The sequence below is a fragment of the Panthera onca genome, chromosome B1, assembly GCF_046562875.1.
Source record: "Panthera onca isolate mPanOnc1 chromosome B1, mPanOnc1 haplotype 2, whole genome shotgun sequence".
Classification (NCBI taxonomy): Eukaryota; Metazoa; Chordata; class Mammalia; order Carnivora; family Felidae; genus Panthera; species Panthera onca.
The window spans coordinates 90,146,457-90,167,653 of NC_138342.1; the positions used below are offsets into that span (position 1 = coordinate 90,146,457).

At 39.6% G+C, this 21,197-nt stretch overlaps 1 protein-coding gene across 3 annotated transcripts in view; it reads left to right on the plus strand.

Moving 5' to 3' along the window:
* The window catches only part of SGMS2 (sphingomyelin synthase 2), an 89,639-nt gene that overhangs the window by 24,394 nt on the left and 44,048 nt on the right, over positions 1-21,197 (plus strand). The window contains exon 2 of one of the 3 annotated variants that reach the window (XM_060654480.3): positions 8,558-8,671. The exons of the other annotated variants lie outside the window; for them this stretch is intronic. The gene's annotated coding sequence lies outside the window, so the exon portion shown is untranslated. The remainder of the gene's footprint in view (positions 1-8,557; positions 8,672-21,197) is intronic. 3 annotated transcript variants of the gene reach the window in all.

Genomic DNA, 21,197 nt, shown 5'->3' on the forward strand with positions numbered 1-21,197 from the left:
TCCCTCTGCTCTTAGCTAACTGAGCATTTTTATCATGAATGGGGTGCTGGATTTTGTCACATGCCTTTTCTGCATCTATTGACATGATGTGATTTTTCTTTGTTAGCCTCTTGATGTGATAGGTTGCATTATTGATTTTTGAATATTTAATTAGCTTTGCATGTCTGGTATAAATCTGTAGTCATGATATATAATTGTTTTTATACATTGTTGGATTAAATTTGCTAATATTTTGTTGAGCATTTTTTCATCTGTGTTCATGAGAGACATTGGTGGTATGTAGTTTTCTTTTTTAATGTTTTTGTCTGGTTTTGGTATAATGGTAATGTTGGCCTCATACAGTGAGTTAGGAAGTACTCCCTCCGCTTCTGTCTTCCAAAAGACATTGCAGAGAATTGGTAGAATTTCTTCCTTAAATATTTGGAAGAATTTACCCATGATGCTGTCTGGGCCAGGTGTTTTGTATTTTGGAATGTTATTAATTGATTCAATTCCCTTAACAGGCTTCTTATTTCCCCCCCCCCCCCCCCCCCGTAGGCTTCTTATTCAGGTGGTCTGTTTCTTATGTGTGTTTTCTCAGATTGTATCTCTCAAGGAATTGGTCCAGTTCACCTAGGTTATCAAATTTGAGGGTGTAGAATTGTTCATAGTATTGCTTTATCATCCCTTTAAAGTCTGTAGTGATGTCCTTTCTTTTATTTCCAATATTAGTAATTTATGTTGCCCCTCTTGTTCTTAGCCTACCTAGAGGCCTTATTACATTTAGTGATCTTTTCAAAGAACTAGCTTTTGGTTCCATGGATTTTTCTTATTAATTTCTTTTCAAGTGCACTGATTTATGCTCTAATTTTTATTATTTCTTTTCTTTTACTTAGGACTGAATTTGCTCCCTTTTTTGCTAGTTCTTAAGGTATAAGCCTAGCTTATTGATTTTATATCTTCTAATCTATGCATTCACTTCTATAGATTTCCCTCTAAGTACTGGTTTTAATGCATCCCACAAATTTTGATAAGTTGTGATTTTATTTTGATTTAGTTCAAAATATTTTAAAATTTCTCTTGATTTCTTCATTGACCCATGTGTTAATTAGAAGTGTGTTGTTTAATCTCCAACTATTTGGGGATTTTCCAGCTCTCTGTTATTGATTTCCAGTTGAATTCCATTGTGGTCTGAGAAAAGAGACACTGTTTATGTCTTTTAAATTTATGAAGGTGTATTTTATAGCCTAGAATGTGGTTTATTTTGGTGAATGTTCATGTGAGCTTGAGAAGAATGTGTATTCTGTTATTGGATGACGTCCTCTATATATGTCAATTGATCCAGTTGATTAGTTTTTATTGTTGGGTTCAACTATGTCCTTACTGATTTTCTGCCTGTTGGACCTATTCAAGTGACTTTTTAAAGATCACAATTAGCAATATCAGAATCCAGATGAAAGCCAGGTCTCTTCATTGTAATGAAATATTCTTTGTCTATTCTGCTTCCCCCAGGAAACCCCTTTGCTTCTTGTTTTCGTCCATCGTATTTCTTACTGCTGACAGTTAGGAGTAGCTCACCACTGATACGCTATTACAGTTTAGCCAAAGTACCATGAAAAGTGACTGTGTATACCCTGACTGGAGAGAGGACACAGGTGTGCATTTCTTTCATACATTTTGTTTGTTTAGAAATGTGATGAAAAACTAGGATTATGTACTATCTGTAAACCTTTCTTCAAGGATGAAGTAAGAATTATTCTTTGCTTTTCCCTTCAGCAAGCATTAGACACTCTAGGGAGACAGGGGCAGGGTGAATTCGGAGTTCTTTTTCCATGTGCTAAACCTCATCCTTCTCTTGAAGGTGGCATATTCTAAGATCAAAGTGACATCCAAGGTGTCCAAGCCCGTAGATAGTACTCTGAAAGCGAGAGAGAAGCATGGTCGTGAATAATGACATTCCTAATGTTTACTCCTTCAGCTCTTGCTTTTTGTACCTGAGGTGTAACCTCTGACTATGCATGATTTAGAAGCTGAAGGTAAAAGCACGTGGCAGATTTATTTATTTGGTCAGCATCACCATCCCATTTTGTGGCAGTCCATTAGAGTCTGGGTGGTGCCTCAGATTCTACCCTCAGCACTTCTAGTTTACATCTAGATGCTCAGCTCTAGCCCTTACCCCCAAAATGTGTTCATCATGCCAGGCCTCTGGGTGCTTTGCTTCATCTTCCTTTGTCTTGCTCAAGATTCAGTTACATAAAGTTCTATTAGTGTGCCTCCCTCATTTCACTTCCTTCTTTCTTCTTCCTCTTTTCCATTTATTCCTGATACTTTTTTTGTTTTAAGTTTTTTTGTTGTTTGTTTGTTGTTTTGAGAGACAGAGACAGCATGAGTAGGGGGAGGGGCAAAGAGAGAGAGAACCCCAAGCAGGCTCCAAGCTGCCAACACAGAGCCCAATGCAAGGCTCAAACTCCCAAAGCTCTGAGATCATGACCTGAACCAATACCGAGAGTCAGACACTTAACCGACTGAGCCACCCAGGCGCCCCTATTCCTGGTACTTTAATTGGTCTTCTATTTGGACACCAAATAACTCTTTGGAGCCCTGAGAGTTGACTTTCTTGACCCTCATTTTGTTCTCTGAACATCATCCTTCATCTAATACTTAAAAGAAGACCTTGAAAGATGTTGCTCTGTGAAATAAGGATTATGTAAATATACCAAAATGTAATTTGCCCTGGGATTGCTTTGAAGGAATGTTGGAAGCCTGTTGGGTGAGACTGTAAGATGGGTGATGAAGCACAATGGTAAACTAGATTATTTTTTAAAGCAAGTTTTTAATTTTTTTTAATGTTTATTTATTTTTGAGAGAGAGAGACAGAGCATGAGTGGGGGAAGAGCAGAGAGAGAGAGAGGGAGACATAGAATCCGAAGCAGGCTCCAGGCTCTGAGCCATCAGCACAGAGCCGGACACGGGGCTCAAACCCCCACAAACCACGAGATCATGAGCTGAGCCGAAGTCGGACGTTCAACCGACTGAGCCACCCAGGTGCCCCCAAACAAGTTTCTCACAAGAGAAGCAAACTGCTAATAACTAGTGAAGAAGCTAGAGAAAACAATCCTTAGAAATCTTAAGACCAAGGACAACAAAAGTGTGAGAGAGAAAAATACAGGAGGGAAATGGTCGCAGATCTAAAAGACTGGAATGGACTGGAATCTGGGGACTTCCTGAGCAGGAGACAAAGGGTCCGCATGGTTTAGTGCTGGAGAGTGACTCAGGGGTAGCTCGTCCGCTCCATCTGTTACCCTCCTTAGGTATGTACAGTATACTGTAGGATCCCAGTGGTTTCAGCTGTAATGCTTACGTGTATCCTGAGGAGTTACTCTGCCTTCAACCAAAGTCCTCTCTGTGACCAGAGGTGAACTCTCTAATAACAGCCTCCTCCCACATTTGCTTCCATCTTAGTTCATGCTTATCCGTGTCTCATTTCATTTTTACTTCTAGCTTCATTTTTATTTCAGAAGACAAGATTTTATTTGAGCAGGAGTAATCATAGCACATATGTACATGTTGCTTTAATTTTATGAACTATATAATTATGCCATATTTAACCAGAGAGGCTGACCTCTTTGCTACCCAGTGGTACATTACCACAAATGGCATCTTGCTATAAAGAAAACTTTTAAGTTTCCAGGACAGAGTATTTTTATTTGCTTACCCCATGCACAGTGACCAAAATGAAAACTCGGGTTTATTATTTTTATCCTTAGTACATAATGATATTAAACAGACTTTGTGCTTATGATAAATGGTTGTTGTTTTTTTTTTAAGAGACTGTTAATATGGTAACTGATATTTGGAAGTTTGTGTTGGGAGATTTAGCCTCATCTTTTCTTTTTAACTTTGTAATTATAATAATAACTCATGTTTATTTTAGAAAAACTTAAACCTGGATAAGAAGGAAATTTTAAATCACACCTAAATCTATCACCTGTTGCATTTATGTTTACACATGCCACTTTATAGGATAGATAGGGTCATATACATATTATTGTTGTGTCCTCATGAATGCTCCTGAACCTCTTGTCCCTCCCCATTAAACACAGTAAGGAAGTATATTTCAGAATTCCACGTGTCCATCCACCACAGTTTAAGCAATCCCCTATTGTTGGACACTTAGTTATTATCAGCTTTTTACTGTTGTTAATGTTCTTAGAAGCTCAGAGCTAAATCTTGGCTCACATTCTTAGGGTGTTTGTAAAATATAAGAAATGTATTTTACAGTGGTCCTGGAGAGGAGTTTGATGAATTGGGTTTTGTTTTTTAGCCAATTCAATATGTAAAAACGTGGTATCTCACTTTTTGATTTGGGTTGCTTTGCTCACCAATAAGGTTAGACACTTTCTTACTTTCTTTAAAATGTTTTTTAAATATTTATTTCTGAGAGAGAGAGAGAGAGAGACAGAGCATGAGCATAAACAGGGGAGGGGAGGGGCAGAGAGAGAGGGAGACACAATCTGAAGCAGGCTGTAGGCTCCCAGCTGTCAGCGCAGAGCCCAGTGTGGGGCTCGAACTCACAAACCGCGAGATCATGACCTGAGCCAAAGTTGGCTGCTTAACCAACTGAGCCACCCAGGAGCCCCGGCACTTTCTCCCTTTCAATATTAAATTATAAAGGGGTTATTTTTTGTTGTTGTTGCAGAAGATATGAAAGCATTTCTTAAAGTTTCACTGTTGTGACCGTCTTGTCATTTCTTAGGACTTTTACTCGAAGGAGTTTAGGAGTTCAGCTGTAACAATAACACCTTTGTGTCATGAAGGAAAGGACTAGATTGGCAATCATTTCTTCACGGAAGACCTAACAGAAAAACTGTAGAAAGCAGAGATTGCAAGACACAGGGCTTTTTAATCTGTTGTTCAACCTCTCTAGCCTTAAAAAAATTTGACTCCTATTTCTGGGATGTTTTGAATGCAGCCTGTATTAGGCAGAGGGAAGTACAGAGTGACCTTTCAAGATATTTTAAATTTAAGGGTCTATAATTAGAAAACCCTATTTGAGTTCTCATAACACAATTTTACTCTTAAAGCACCCATCTGAATTGGTGGGTCGTTCCTGCCCCTCCTTTTCTCCTTCCCTCTCTCACTCATATCTGCCATATGAACATCCACGGATTCTGCTTCTGAAAATATTCAAGGCATCAAATTTGTCGGTTTTATAATATTAAAATATTTTCCTGTCGTCACCCCGCCCCACCCTTTATAGGATTACTTCAGTGACTTCCCTAATTATCTGATTTGCAAGTAGCTTGCATGGGACTCTTCAGGATCATAGCTGACTGTCTTACAAAGAGCGAGTTAGGCTGTGAACAAATAGTCATTGACTGTGTGCCAGGGACAGCAGAAAACCTGGCAGATATGGTCCCTTCCCTCATAGAGTTTACAGAAAAGAGACAAGTAAATCTTTACTAACAATTTACTGCATAATTAAAATTACCACTGTTACGATGGAGAAAAAGAATAGAGTAATGTGGAGTTGGTGAACGGGGCCACAATCCAGTCTGGAAGAATCAAGAAAGCCTTCTTGGAGGAAATGATGCTTGTCCAAGGGTGCGTAGGGATAAGTTATACACATCCTCTCTTGCTCTGCTTCCTTGCCTGTGAATTGCACGTGAATGTATCTATTTCTGCTTTCTTTGGTGGCTTTGACAATACCTCACAAGTATTAAAAGGAAAATACGTTGCCATAGTTAACAATTTGAAGATTAACACTATGTCAACTGAAGAAAAATGCTTAAACAACTAGCCTTAAAAACAACATACTTTGCCTGATGGGTTGAAAAAGGTTGACAAACCACTGGGATACAGTCTTATCCATAGGACTTGGGGGGATAGTTCAGTGGCACCATAGATTGCACGTGAGGTGTGGGAATATCTGAAGGGACAAAGGTCCTTTTCTAGCTAAGGTTTTCTAATAACTAATTTTTTAAATAAAAACTTCTCTTTTTTTCAGCTGATATTTTACATTCCAACTTACATCACAATGAAATGTGCCTTAACCACAGTGGCTTTTGTCGTTTGGAAAATCTCCATGTTTTACTGCCAGGTAGAGCCTGAGATGACTATGACAAAAGGAATATTCTCTTAAATTGTTTAATCCCCTGAGATGATTATGGCTGTTCTTTGCCAGACAACAGCTCTCAAGTCCATTAGACTTAAAACCAGATGCTTCTAGGGAAAGTCGCTTTCAATGCATCAGGTTACTTAAGGTTTCTTTTTTTTTTTTTTTTTTTAATATGGCTGCATTTTGTCCATCTCCTGATGTTGGAGAATTTGTTTTACAAATCTGGAGCAGTCTCCTCCTCAGCTCTTATCAGAAGCATGGCTCAAGGAAATGGAAGTAAAGGATGCATTTCTGATGCAGGTGTATCCCTGAAACGAACCAGACCGTCAGAGCAGCTTATCTGTATCATGTTGCCTTGGCTTCCTACCAAAGAAACTCTAGAGAGTTCTGCTTTGGAATGTATGGAGGGATATCCTGGAAAACCATCATATGACGTCAGACGATGGTCTCCCTGGTCTGCGTTATTGCTTATGGCTGGCCTCCTGTGTAGAGACCCGCAGTGAGTGTATTTCTTGAGCTAAAGGTCAAGAAAAGCTTTGGTCCTCTGGGGAATGAAACACGGCTCCCCACTTTGTCCCAACACATGCAGGTATGGCGATCCATACGCTCTCTCTGAGTTTAGAAAATTTTGTTTCTTCTCTCTTCCTTGTACAAAGGAAGTGAGAACCTAACACACAGCCCAGCTCGGCATGAGCTTTTGTCACATTGTAGGACTTGGTACATTCTGTTACCTCATCTCTATTTTAGTTATTTAACAGTAGTACACAATATGCCAGGTGCTATTTCTGAGCTCCATAAATATGAATTCCTTCAATCCTCTTAGAGACCCCATGGAGTTAGTACTGTTGCTATCCCACTTGTAGACCAGGAAACTGAGGCACAGAGAGGTTAAGTATCATTTCTGGAGTCACACAAGTGCTGATTGTGAAGTTAGGTGTCAGAGCCCTTGTTCATAAGCCACCCCCACCTCCCAGCTTTGCTACCTTAACAGTGATTGCTTACCAGGAGCAGGTGCGACAATATTCAGTCACAGGCAATACCTCTCCCTCTTCCACTCTATCTTGTGACCAAGAACCCCTGGTCTGGATCTACCTCATTCTGATTCTACGTTACTCTTCTTATAGTAGCATTTTCTTTTGTAAGTTATATCATTTACTTTATTCCTTTAGGAAGTCATGCATAGTATGTATATTTCAAATTACAGTAAATCATAAACTTTGGTGGCATTTTTTAAAACTGCGTCTTAACATGCTACTACATTAGCATGTGTACATAAGAGTTTTTGGAATAGTAACCATGAATTTGCATTCTGCCATCCACCCCCTCTTTACCCATTCTTCTTTTTGACAAGGGGGCACTTTTTTTTTTTAATTTATTTTTGAGTGAGAGCATGCATGAGCAGGTGGGGGAGGGGCAGAGAGAGAGAGGAGGAGAGAGAAATCCCAAGCGGGCTCCACACCACCAGCATGGAGCCTGGTGTGGAGCTCGAACTTAGGACCCGTTAGATCGTGACCTGAACTGAAGTCGGAGGCTTAACAGACTGATCCACCCAGGCGCCCCAATAAGAGGACGTATTTTAAGTTTGACTAGATGAAAGGCACCATGTTAGCTATGTAATTGAAAAAAAAATCTGCAAGCCAAATATATTACTATGTCATGAATACCAAGTTATAAACAGTTACAGTCTATTTAAAAAATCCATGAAAAGGTTGCAGCAGCTGTATGTATTTCAAAGAGAGTCTTCCACCATTTTGTGTGGAAGTGACCAAGTGTGCACCCCCGAGCAGCCTGGGGTTCCTGGATGCTTACTTTGCCCTGTGTGTAGGCAGTCCCTCCACCTGGCCCGTAAAACCCTCGGTGACCTGGCCTCTGTCCTCCACTGTGCTTTGGTCCTCCTCTGATCACAGTGCTTCAGCATTGCATGCATGACTTTCCAGTCTTTAAACCGCCTGGCTCATTCCTGCCTCAGGGCTTTTGTACCAACTGCTCCTTTGGCCTGGAGTGCTCTTCTTCCTTGGCTGCCCAACCCCCTCCTCCCTGACAATTACTGTCTTAAATAGCATCCTCTGCATCCCTGACCACTTGCTCTAAATGAGCCACACCAACCTTGCTGTGATTCTGATTGACTTCTCTCAGTGGCATTTATCACAGTCTTCTTGTTTATCTATGTGTTTGTTGGCACATTTCCATGTGAGCATCACAAGGGACAGGAATCTGCCCACCTTCATTGCTCCACCTCTGAACAGGGTCTGGCAGGTATTAAATGTCAGGGGAATGACTGGCCAAGAGTTGCATTTCTCCTCCTGAAATGCTGGTACCTGTTAGAGTCCGTGTTCTCCTGGTGACTCTTCCAGGAGGACAGTATTAGCTCTTTATTTCACCTCCATCCCCAGAAAACCAACAAAACATAACAACAAAGCATCTTTCTTATTGAACCTCTCACTCTTCCCGTCCTTTTAGAGCTGTCAGCCTCTGCTCTATACCACTCTTCGCAGAAAGGATCTGCTATGAGACCTCGGGTGTTGCCTGCTGCATGAACCAGGGTGGGGCTCAGCGTGCTACCATTTGCAAACAGTAGGTTCAGTGCTTCCTGGTGCGAGATCATAAGTACAATTTGCATCAGCTGACGGTTGGTTACCTACCAGTTGTCCTGAAACTTCTCTGTCTTCCCTTTCCAGTTAAAACATTCCATTAATGCCTTAACTGAGAATGTCCTCAGGAAAGTCTTAGAGTTCATGCTGATCCAGGTGCTGGCATGTTTCCTCACTCATTGGATTGTTGCCTTAAATGACAGTAAGAGATAGAGGGAGCACCAAAACCTCCTAATCTCTCTGCATTACTAATGGCCAAAAGACAGCACTCAGGAACCACCTCAACCATGCATTAAGAAAATGCTTCAAAGGAACATCAGTCAGGTGTGCACCTATTTAGCCACATTACTGAAATTACTACTAGCAGAGTTATTTGGTTTTTATAGTCATTGAAACCAAGGTTAGAAAGGCATGGTAGTCATACCCCTTCTGGACTCACTGAGGAGGAAACTTTCTCTTTTAGGATTGACATTGTGCAATTCAGTTCACTGTCTAGACTGATTTGAATTTAATTTGAAGGAGAATTTTATTTCTAACTAAAAAGAGCAGTAACATTTTTAATGCAAAATATTTTCTCTATGCTGCTTGTGGGCAGGCACCTTACGATTGGGGGTTCATTGGTTCTTTTAGCCATTCTTTTTTTTATCATTACTAATTAGTGTGGTGTTTGCCTAAAAAGACTTCAGCCCTGAGATGGACTCCAAGGCCTTATAATCCCAAGTTAATTAAAAATAAATTTTTATGAATATTTAAGAGTCCTCGCTCAGCACAGCATTCTATAGGCTTGTTTGTCTTCTGTAAAATTCAAAATAATCCTAGGAATGTTGCTAGGATTAGAATGCCTATATAGAGCCAATACTGGGCATGACAACTATTTCTAAATATTTGACCCCGATGATATCTCCCTCTTTGTCTGGTAGTGTCTGTTCCATTGAAGCTAGATGAAGAAAAGAATTCATTTATTCAACAAATACTTACTGAGCAATTTCTGTGTGCCAGGCGCTCTGTTCAGTGTTGCAAATAAGGCAGTGTACAAAACAAAATCCCTGCTTTCAGAAATTGAGCTTTTAAGAAGCTCCCAAATTTCCTCAGCAGGCATATGTTCAAAGGGAGGCATAGAGAACTTAATTCACTGTCAGCTGTCCTGGGGAGACCCCCTTCAAGATGGCAGGCAGACTCAAGATGCAAAGGAGAGAGCGGGAACCAGATTTGGAAAAGAAGATAAAGCAATCTTATGTTCTAGTTTAACCACTGCAGAAATACAGAAGCCTATTAAAAAAACACACGCATGGAAAAAGGTGCCAAGGGATATGACCTGGACTTAGAAAAGACAGAAGGGTTACATGTCAAGGGTGTCATTTTAATATATTTTTTTCAGGTTCACAGATTCTGCCCCAATTGTGCCTCCACTACCCTCTCCCAGCCTGTTATTAGGGGCCCATGCATCCTTCCCGAGTTTCTGCATACACAGACAATATGAATATGGTTTCATATTTGCCCTTTTCATAAAGTAAAAGATAGTAAACTGTACTTCTGTACAATGTATGTTTTTCTCCTAACATATGTAGGAGGGTTTAACAAATCAGTACTAAAAGAGCTTCCTCGTTCTTTTTTTTTTTTTTTTTTTTCCCTCAACAGTTACAGAGTAGTCCATTGTATGGATGTACCACAATTTAAATAGTGACCTATTGATGGACACTTGGGTTGTGGCCAGTCCTTTGCTCTTAAACAATGCCACAGTAAATAACTTTGTACATAGGTTATTCTGCGTGTACACAATTATATTCCAGAGCATATAATTTGCAAAGCAGAACTGCAGGTCATAAGGTGTATGTATAATTTTCATAAGATATCTTGTCAGATTGCCTGCCATAGGGAGTTTTTCTTATTCACATCCCTACTAGAAACTTGTGAAGGGTACCTGTTATCTGGGTCTGGATTTTATTGCCAATCTGGTAGGCTAAATGGTTTCTGAGAGTAGCTTCAATTTAGGAACACTATTTGTTCAGATTTTTCAGTGGTATTTTGTAAAAAAAGATGCTCAGAAAAGTAAATAGGACTAGAATTCAGCTTTTTTTTTTATTGTACAAAAGGCTGTCTTAAATCTTCCGTTACGTAATTTAAGATCATGGTTGTCTACATTAAAAATGCTACATTTTAAATACTGAAAGTATATAGGATAAAAGTGCTTCTCAGGCTCACGATGTGCCTAGGTGACCTGCTAAGAGTGAGACCTTTCTCCTATAATTTGGTCTTATATTGCTAATTGAAATCAGATGGAGAGACTGCTCTCCCTAGAGGCCTGCTTGCACCCTTGGCCCCTTGACTGGCGTCTGGGAACAGATTTGGGGAGGGTTCCCATCATTCCCTCGTTAGCGTGGCTCACTGTGCCTAAACTGTGCAAACAGTGCAGTTTCTGTTGAATACCCACTTGCATTCCAGGAGTGTGGAATTTGGGTACATGCCCAACAGCAGGTTTCTCTATGACCAGCCCCAGTAAAAATCCCAGACACTGAGTCACTAATGAGCTTCCCTGGTAGATGATATTTCACAGGTATTGTCACAACTCAGTCAGTGCCAGGCAATTAAGCACAACCTGTGTGATACCAGTGGGAGAGGACCCTTGGAAGCTTGCTGCTGATCACCTCTGGACTTCATCCCATGTGCCTTCTCCCTTTGCTGACTCTCTAGCCTCATGCTGTAACAAATCATAGCCATGAGTAGAACTATAGGCAGGGTCCTGGGAGTCCTCCTAGTGAATCACTGAACTGGAAGTGGTCTTGCACTATAGCTCAATCAGCTCTAAAAGACTTTAATACTCTGTCTGAGGTGTTCGTGGTGAGTGACACAAATATTGTTAGCATGCAGTTAATCGACCTTCGGCATTATAGCTTGACTCGTAGTCTGTGTTCTCTTGTAAAATGTAGAATTCCTCAGATTTCTGAACACTGATTTAGCATTTACATCTAACAAATGGAGGCAGCAAGAAGGCGGCTGATATCAGAGGGTTAGACATTTAATGGTGAATCCACAACTGGTTCTTTGGTCTTCCCAATGTCTACATTTAGGCTTCAACACCTTTTGCTTTAATTTTCTATAATTTGATTATTAAATAAATGGATTTACTCAAATTCCTTTGGACTCATGGCCATAGAAGTATAGTTAGGCAGTGTGATTTCTAACTATGCTCTGATTCTGAAGTTCTGCAGCTTATCTGCAAATCGTCCTGGAAACTTTGCTTAGGACAGCGGATCTTTGTCCAAATAGACATAAGGCCCAAAGATGGAAATAAAGCTTATTTTTGAATAATCATACAACTTTAGCATCCCACTTTAAATTTTAAATATTCAAATGGGAAACTGATAAGTGTTAAACAGAAAGAAGTACAGTATTTGTGTAAGCTACTTTTCTTCAATAGATGGCTTCTAAAGAAAAGTGTTTATAGTGTTTAAAAATATTAAATGTAGTCTACAGCAATGGTTCTTAATGCTTGCAGTTGGTTGGCTGGCATGTGTTTGATGACAGTGACCAAGATTGAATGACATCGTGGCAGCTGCTGCTCTTGGCCACATATAGTGCCTCATACCATTTACACAGCAACGGTATGAGGTAGCTACTTTTAAGTCCACTCGGAGACAGAGGGTTTAAGGACTTGCCCAAAGTTAAGTATTGGGTAGAATGTGATAGAATTAGAATTTGAATCTGAGTCCTTTCCACAGGCTGAGCGCTTAGCCACTCTGCTTTCCAGGTCACATGGTAACATCTCACTGGCTCTACAGGAAACAGGTTACATGAAGAATCTCATACATTCACCCTTGGGTAGAGGAGTGACCTATTCATTTTCTGCTGAGTGTAAGAAATGCTCATCTCCTTGGTTTCTAAGTGTCAGGAATCCTAAGTGGGATCCTCATAAATTACAAAACTGAGCGTGTCCCTGATCCCATCATCCTGGGGCAAAATCCAAATATCATAAAAAGGTCTTATCAGGTTCTTCAGGAGCCTGCCTTTCTCCATTTCAGCCAAGCTGACTTTCCTTCTGTTCCCATCCATACCAACCACATTCTCCTTTGTTTCTGAAGGCCTTTGCATATACTATTTCTCTGCCTTAAATAACCCCACCCCACCTTGCCTGATTTTTCTTCACTTTTCAGATCTGAGTTGAGAGGCCCTTTCTTCCAGGAAGCCTTACCTGATCTTTCCAAACTAAGGGGTATACCTTTGCAAGGTGTTCCTAGAGTCTTCTCCCTATGTTATAGTTACTTGTTTTTCTGACAGCAAGCTCTGTAAAGGCAGGGACAATGTCTGTCTGGTTCACTTGATGCTAATGAAAGTTCTTTTGTGACTGAAACTTGCATGAAGCAGATGGTCAGCAACAAATTCATGAGCTTAAACCCTAAGCTTTCTGCTGGCACTTTCATTTCCCAAGCATAGCTCCATTTTGGGACTCCGAAGAACAGAGCTTACTCTCTATCCCCGGTTATATGCACAAGCCCAAACGTGGGCTCCAGCAGGTTCACTTATCAACTACGAACCTCAGATTGGGCGAACCTGCTTTAGGCATGGTTAAGGACTTCAAAATACTTTGGAGAGCAATTTATCCCCATATTGCTTGCCAGTAGTAATTGTAACCAATTAGCCAGTTCTGGATAATGAAGGCATCTTTTTCTTAAGCCTGCCATGGAGTTTGGCAGACTTCAAGAAGTTTTTAGATATGGAAAGATTTTTTTCCCTAAAATATGCCTTTCAAAAAAGTTTTGGAGAAAATTTTTGGAGAAAAGTTTTAACATATGTTTAAGATGAAAATCTTTGCCAAGTACATTTATATATCCCTTTTATACCTATCGAGAACAAAATAAAATTTATATCCTGTATTAGATTTTAATAGTACTTATAGATACCAGGCATACTGGAACCCCTTTGTTAGGATGAATATTACTTAGTGCAGGGAAGAAAAAAGAAAACTTCCTAAACTACATTTGTACCCTTCAGTCTATAAGCAATATGTCCATAAGTCCAATAAATTTAGGATTCAGGACTTTCCCATCAAGGTTAGAGGTGCCATTTAGGTACACTCTTAGGTCTTACTCTCCATGTCTATAGCAGGCATGGCTGAAAAGAAGGACCAAAAAAACCCCCACAGTCTGGTATATGTGTATGTGTGTGTCTTTTTTGAAGCCACTTTTCCTCCTTTGAATATTTAATAAATAGAAATCACTAGGAGAAATGGTGGGTCTGTAAAATATTAGGGGAATAGTAATAACTGCTAGAGAATTTACATGAAGTGCAAGTCCAGAGTGTTTTATTCTGGAGCGTTTTGGCTAAAGCATGCATGCTAACTTAAATTTGAAGGCAAAGATCAGTGAGGTGACCGTAGGCCCGCTATGACCTCTCCATATATTCATATTCTGTTTGAAAGTAAATCCCTTCAAGTCTGATGCTACTTATATTTGGTCATCCATTCTTTCAGGTAATAAAGACAGGTATGTGTGTAAGTGTAAAAGTTTTTTTGGCCTAGAATGTGGCCCACCAAATGAGTCAACTCTATTTTCCTGAAAACATTCTTAAGTATGAGGTCAAAATTAGTGATTCATTGCTGTTTAGGAATATGTTATATTAACTGAATTCATGAAAGGACTAAATTCTCAAAGGGATGGCGTGTAACTTCCACGACTGCATATAATTTCAATTCACTTTTACATGTAAGAATTTTGTAATTACTTTTGTCTTGAACTTTTTCCTTTAGAACTCAGTAGGGAAAATAATGTAGCCTGTATTTCAGCTATAAAGGATCTGTTGATTCTATGCACAGCATACTATATTTTGAATTCCCTGACTTGGAGAGAATTGAAGGGGCCTATACTAACAGCGGCATGTGAGAAGGAACAGTGTCAAGGTTAAACATGAAATCAACCGTCTAGGGCTGGGAGGAGGTCATGCTGAATAAATATCTGCCCTGGGTCTGAGTGTACCTGTGTGTGAGTCACCTTCCTCCTGCCAAACACAAACAGGTTACTAGGCAACAGGAGTGATTCAGACACTCTGGACACCTCACCATAGTGAAATGTCCATCCACAATATTTCCAGGAAATGTCCCTCTTATAAGTCACTGGGGAGTGGGATAAACATTCACACAGGCACTGAAGCCATCAGATGACCTAGAGCTCAAAGCTGTGGGTTAGAAGGTGGGGCTGGCTAATATTTGAAAGGAAATCACCTCAACGGGCAAACAGACTGTTACCTGCATGGTAACTGGGGAGGAAGGGTGGAGGAGGGAAAGATGAGATCTCTCTCCCCAGAAGGATTCATGAGGAAGGAAATCTGTTTCTCTTAAGGAAAAAAATAGCACATTCCTAATTGTGGAAATAGACCAAAATCTCAGAGAATCACAACATAGCGTAGTGGCTAAGAAGAGCATGGACTCTGGAGCCAGATTACTTGGATTCAAATCTTCTGGGCCACGTGCTACATTTCTGGGTTTCACTTCCTCATGCCACAGATGGAGGTGATAATGGTACCTACCCCACAAAGTGGGTGTGCATGTTAACAGGCACATGTGGTAATAACACTAAATATTATTAACATTAATATTTGGGGAGCACCAGTGTCTATTATCATAAGCTCTGGTGAGTGTTACCGTGCTTCCCATCCTCTAGACAACTCCCTAAGGGGCAGGGGCAGAATTGTGAAGGAATGAAGGAAAACCCAAAAAGGAGAACTTTTATTTTACTTTATTTTTCTTTAAAAAAATGTTTTTTTAATGTTTGAGAGAGAGGGAGAGACAGCGCATGAGCAGGGAAGGGGCAGAGAAAGAGGGAGACACAGAATCCACAGCAGGCTCCAGGCTCTGAGCTGTCAGCACAGAGCCCGACATGGGGCTCGAACTCACAAATGAACGGTGAGATCATGACCTGAGGCGAAGTCGAATGCTTAACCGACTAAGCCATCCAGGTGCCCCAAGGAGAACTTTTAAGGAATCATTTATGCTTTTATCATTTTGAGAGCTGCAATTAATAAAAATTATAATTATAGCATCCTTTAAGAAAGTTCTCCAACGGTTTTCAGCATTATGTACTTTGAAAGTTATTTATATATTGAAAACCTACATCAGGATTATGCAGGGAGAGGGGAATATAATCACAGAGGTTCCTTGTGGGGTTCTGAGGCATCTATAATGTTCTGAAGCAACATACACGAGTTTTTGTGTTCTATTTCTTATACCTTATGCTATGTCCCCCTTATATAAGATACATTATAATAAGGATTGCAGTCACACTAAGTAAAGCATCATAAGTTGGGTGAAATTTTTGGGCTTTGTAGCATGTATGGAAATCCTAATTATGCAGACACGTTATTGACTCCTTTAGGAGATTCTTTGGAGAACAGGGAGATAGACCTGGTGTCTTTGAGTGTGTGAGCTGATACATTCATTCACGGCCACTCTAATGCTCTAGAAGCCAGGTACTTGGTTGGTGGCCAGCCATACTGCCACAAGGCAGAAGTGGACTGCCCTTGAACCTCCCACCCCAGCAGAGATAACCTGCAGTAGGTGCAAACTGCAAACCCTCCAGAACTAGACTAAAGAAATGGGAGGAGCTTCTGTAAGGGGAGGAAGCCATGGCATTAATCCCAATTACATCTCTGAAGAGTTCTAACTTCCCTTGAATTTATTCCTTGAAGGAAAACAGAGTGTTACCAGACTCTGTTGAGAGTATGTTGCTGTCCTTTGGCCTAGTGGGACAGCAGTGCCTGGATTATGTTCGATCATCTGTAGCGATTCAGCAGTGCTGTGAGGGAGTTGTGAGATAAGAACCTTTCTTCTTCCTGAACTTGTAGAGAGGCTCTCTCTGGTTCTGTCAGGTGGGAGTGTTTCCCAAGGAAGGATCTGCCATAAAATCAACAGGATGAAAGGGATTGGGGTGGGGGTAGGGGGGTGGCTCTCAGGATTATCTCAAAGGCTAGCCATATTCATTCATTAAAATTATTTCAATGCCCTGGCCAACGGTACACCTAAGTAACTAACACCATTTTATTCAGCAACTATAAAGATGTGTTACCAAAACAACAGCCTAGTGACTTAAGGTTAACTTTTGGATCTCTATAAAAAGTAGGAGACATGCCTATTTAACTCTAAAATTTTCTGACTTTTCTTGAAGCCACAGTAGTGCTCATGAAATTTAGCACTGAATGGTAGAATCCATTTTATATGCAGTCTCATACCTTGAATAACTTCCTGAGTGTAGAATGTTGATTTGGGGAAATGTTTTTAAGCTTGGCTTTATAACGAACCTAGAGTTTTTTCTACTAATTTAGATTTTCAGTCTTCATCAGGAATCTTTGTTACTTGGTGGAAAACTGTATTCACCATTCATAAAAGATTACTGAGCGTATATAACTTATTTTCAAAAATAGAAGCCATAAATCATGCTTCAGATGGTTCAAAAACTTTGATGGAGCTCACTTTATTTTAAAATTTGAGGGAGGACTTTGATATTTTAATTAAGAAAGCTCTAATATGTGGGGCGCCTGGGTGGCTCAATTGGTTAAATGTCCCACTTTGGCTCAGGTCATGATCTCATGGTTCATGAGTTCAAACCCCACATTGGGCTCTGTGCTGTCAGCATGGAGCCTGCTTCAGATCCTCTGCCCTCCTTTCAGTCTCTGCCCCTGTCCCGCTGGCTCACACACACGCCCTCTTCTTTCTCTCTCTTTCTCCCTCAAAAAGAAATTAACATAAGAAAAAGAAAAAGAGAAAGAAAGAAAGAAAGAAAGAAAGAAAGAAAGAAAGAAAAGCTCTAATACGTGACCCTCTGCATGTCCAATATTTGGTTCAGTGTGTGTGTGTTTTCTGTCTGTATGTGTCTGTGTGTATGGTTGTGGGTGTGTATGTGTGTGATGTCTGAGGTTAACACTGAAATAATAGTCTGCTAACCAGAAAAAAAAAAAAAATCAAATCAATGATTGCTAATCCATTACCAGAGAAGTCTAGTCTTACTTGATATTGTAAGTTGTCTGCCTTTAAACAGACATTCTATTAATGCTAGTAGAATAGTTTAGCTCTTTAAATCAAGATATACTTTTTCAAGTTACTTGAGATATTTTTACTTCTCAATGTTAAATATTTTAGAACTGTTCCTGGCTTAACACTATATAGTTTACACTAACTTGTATTATATTATTTCTTAATTTTGGATCTGCATCCATATAATGGTCAATTGGTATAATAAAGCATAATACTTGGTTCTTTTGCATCTTTTGGTATTGGCCTCTGAGCTCACCCAATAACTTTGTGTTCTTTACCTTGCATCTAATTTAACCATCATTTGTTCTATGTGATGTGACCTTTCACTACAATCTTATAAAGTTATTTTCTTCAGTTTTGATGTCTTATTTCTTCTTTAATTAACCTGAAATCAGGAGCTCTTTGTTGAGATCTTATTTAATTGGCATCAGCCCCCACCCCCACCCCGCTGTAGACTTCTTACTCCATTTAGACAGCTAAGTAGTGAATGGAACCTAATGGATGTTTCTTCCATGAATTTATTTCCCTTTTCATGTGGCATATATTGACAAATATTATTTCTTATCATAAGGAACAAAGATAAACCATATTTTTATTGTAATATGCCAATGGCCAATCATTTGGCATAGTTCCTTATTTGAGAATGTCAGAGAGGTAAGGCAGAAGGAACTGAGGACCAAAGAGATTGCTTCACTTCTTATCAAGTGGTAGAGTCAGGATTAGAACCTGGACTTTAGGATTCTAAGATATTAATTACCATGTAAGTTCAACTTGTATTTAATTTGCTTCTGATATTATCAAGGACATGTTGTAGGGGTTGTGGTTGTTGAGTAAACTTTTATTGTTCATTATCTTAATAAACCCCTATGGACTGTTACCCATAAATTATCTATATCAAGCTAATTAAAATATCAAACATTTTTATATCTTTGACAGAATCAATTTCTCGCTCATAGGACCAATCTCATGGTGGTGTTTTGACCTCTAAGAGGAATTACCTAGAGCATCCGATGGCTAGTTCATTCTTTATCCATAAGTTACCTTACCCTACTTCTTTATGTGAGAAATGGGACTTTTGTTTGCCTTCTTTTAGCTGTCTTTGTTGAAATTGATAATGCATCTTTGCTTTCTTTTTATGGGATATATTTTTTAAGTGCGTTTATGTATTTTGAGAGAGAGCGTGCATATGCGCACACATGCTGGGGAGGGACAGAGAGAGAGAGAGAGAGAGAGAGAGAGGGAGAGAGAGAGAGAGAGAGAGAATCTCAAGCAGGATCTGTGCTATCAGTCCCCCTGATGTGGGACTCAATCTCTCCAAACATGAGATCATGACCTGAACTGAACCAGGAATCGGACCCTCAACTGACTGAGCCACCCAGGTGCTCTGGGATGATATATTTTTTTAATGTGGCAAACGGTCTTAGAAATAAAATAATGGGACTCTATTAAATGAAACTGAAACCCAACATTGCTAAATTATGTACCCAGGATTAGTCATGGCTTATTTGTGACCAAATATATAGAGATAAGGATTCTGGTCTATTCTGATCCAGGACCTTGCCATGGTACCATTACTTTTTAAAATTTTAGCCACAGAACCCAGGTTTCAGATGAGATTTTGGGTTACCCCTCCAAAATAGAAAAGCAGAGTTCCTCTAGTTGAAGATGTGTCTGCATGGTCTCCCTGAGACTGTGCATTGTAATGTACTTCTTTTTTTTCAGTATAGTACACAGCACAGATAAAATGCATGGCCCTTCTCCACCCTTAGCACAACAAACTAAACCTGACCTGGTTCTGCTTTCCTGGAGCATTTCTGTCCCCTGTATCTAAAAGAGAATATAAATGAAAAAGTTGGGGGGGAGGCACAGATGGTTGAGCATCTGACTCTTGATCTCAGCTCAGGTCTTGATCTCAAGGTCATGAGTTCAAACCCCTGCACTGGGCTCCATGCTGGATGTGAAGCCTACTTGGGGGAAAAGAAAAAAAAAAAAGAAAAAGTTGGAGGAGGTGAGTTGACCGAGCGTGGGAGTCACAGCTATAAAGGAAATGTCAGGTCTTCCCCTTTGACTCTGGAACATTTTTACTCTGTGTCAAGAGGAAGCGGCAGAGGAGATCTGGCTATGAGAACCTACTATCTCTATGGTTGGCTCTTCAGATTTGGTAGGGGTTCACATTTCCTTTTCTTTGCCGAAGCCGTGTGCTCATCTGTAGATGTTTTTTCTCAAAAAGTGGCAAAATGACATACTAAATTAGAGCCATGTAAGTACCAAATGCTGGCTCCACTACTTAGTAGCTGGTGACCTTGGCTAATTCACTTAACTTCTATGTGCTCATTTGTAAAATATGGGTAATAATAATACCGATCTTGGAGTTGTGAAGATTAAATAAGTAAAGCAATTAGAATAGTCTTGGGACAATAATAAATACTACATAAGTGTTAGCTACCGCTCTTAGTCTTAAGTCTGCACTATATAAATTTAAATCATTAATAGGATACAAATTCAAAAAATTTTCAACACTTAAATATTCCAACCTAGCATTAACTAAACTATTAATTAAATAGTTATTTATTTTCTTGGCAGAGAGAATCTAGCATAATAGGGGTAAATCCCAGCTAGCTTTGCATGATCATAATGTTGATAAAATTGTTTAAAATACGTATTTGTAAAATACTTTTCCCAATAAAAGCTTTCTTTATGACACCCAGATATTGACTAAGTATGTAATTCACATTTGAAAGGCTTTCTGATTATTACATAGAATGTTTAATTAAAATGCTCTGGATTTTCTTACAATTGGCAAATTTTGAAGCAAAATCTGATTTGCATCTATAGAACACCATTTATAAGAGGTTTGTGTAGTAATTATGCATGAATACATAGGTCAACAGGCAGATGTAAAGAATAGTAACCATACTGTGAAAATGTCGGACACAAAAGACCCCAGAAGGGAAGGTTAGTTTCTAACAAGCCCGAAGTTATAAATAGGCACTTGTTTTTAACTGGAGACTTGGGGAGATCCTGTGTCTCACTCTCTCTGCCCGTCCCTTGCTTGTGCTCTCTCTTTCTCTCTCAAAACTAAATAAATAATAAACATTAAAAAAAAAAAAGGTATAAAGTCACAAACAATCTTCCCCAAGAAGAAACTGAAGCAGCACAGTCACTGTGGGGAAGGACTGACCACTGACCATTTGAGCAGCTGTCCCTCTCTCTCTCTGGTTTTGTTCCCAGCCCATTTCCTGCTTTACTGGCTTTTTTAAAGCCCTTAGATGGCTCTCTGTGGCCAAAATCCATTGCTTATTTTGACTTAAAAAAAAACTTAACAATAGACCATTTCAAGCAGTTATAGTGAAAGTAGAGACAACCGTGTGGTGAACCTTATCAGCTACAACAACTGTCACAGGAAATCTTTTTCATCATCCCCCCCACCCCTGGATTTTTTTGAAGCAATCCCAATATCTCATCATCCATCTGTACCTATTTCAGTATG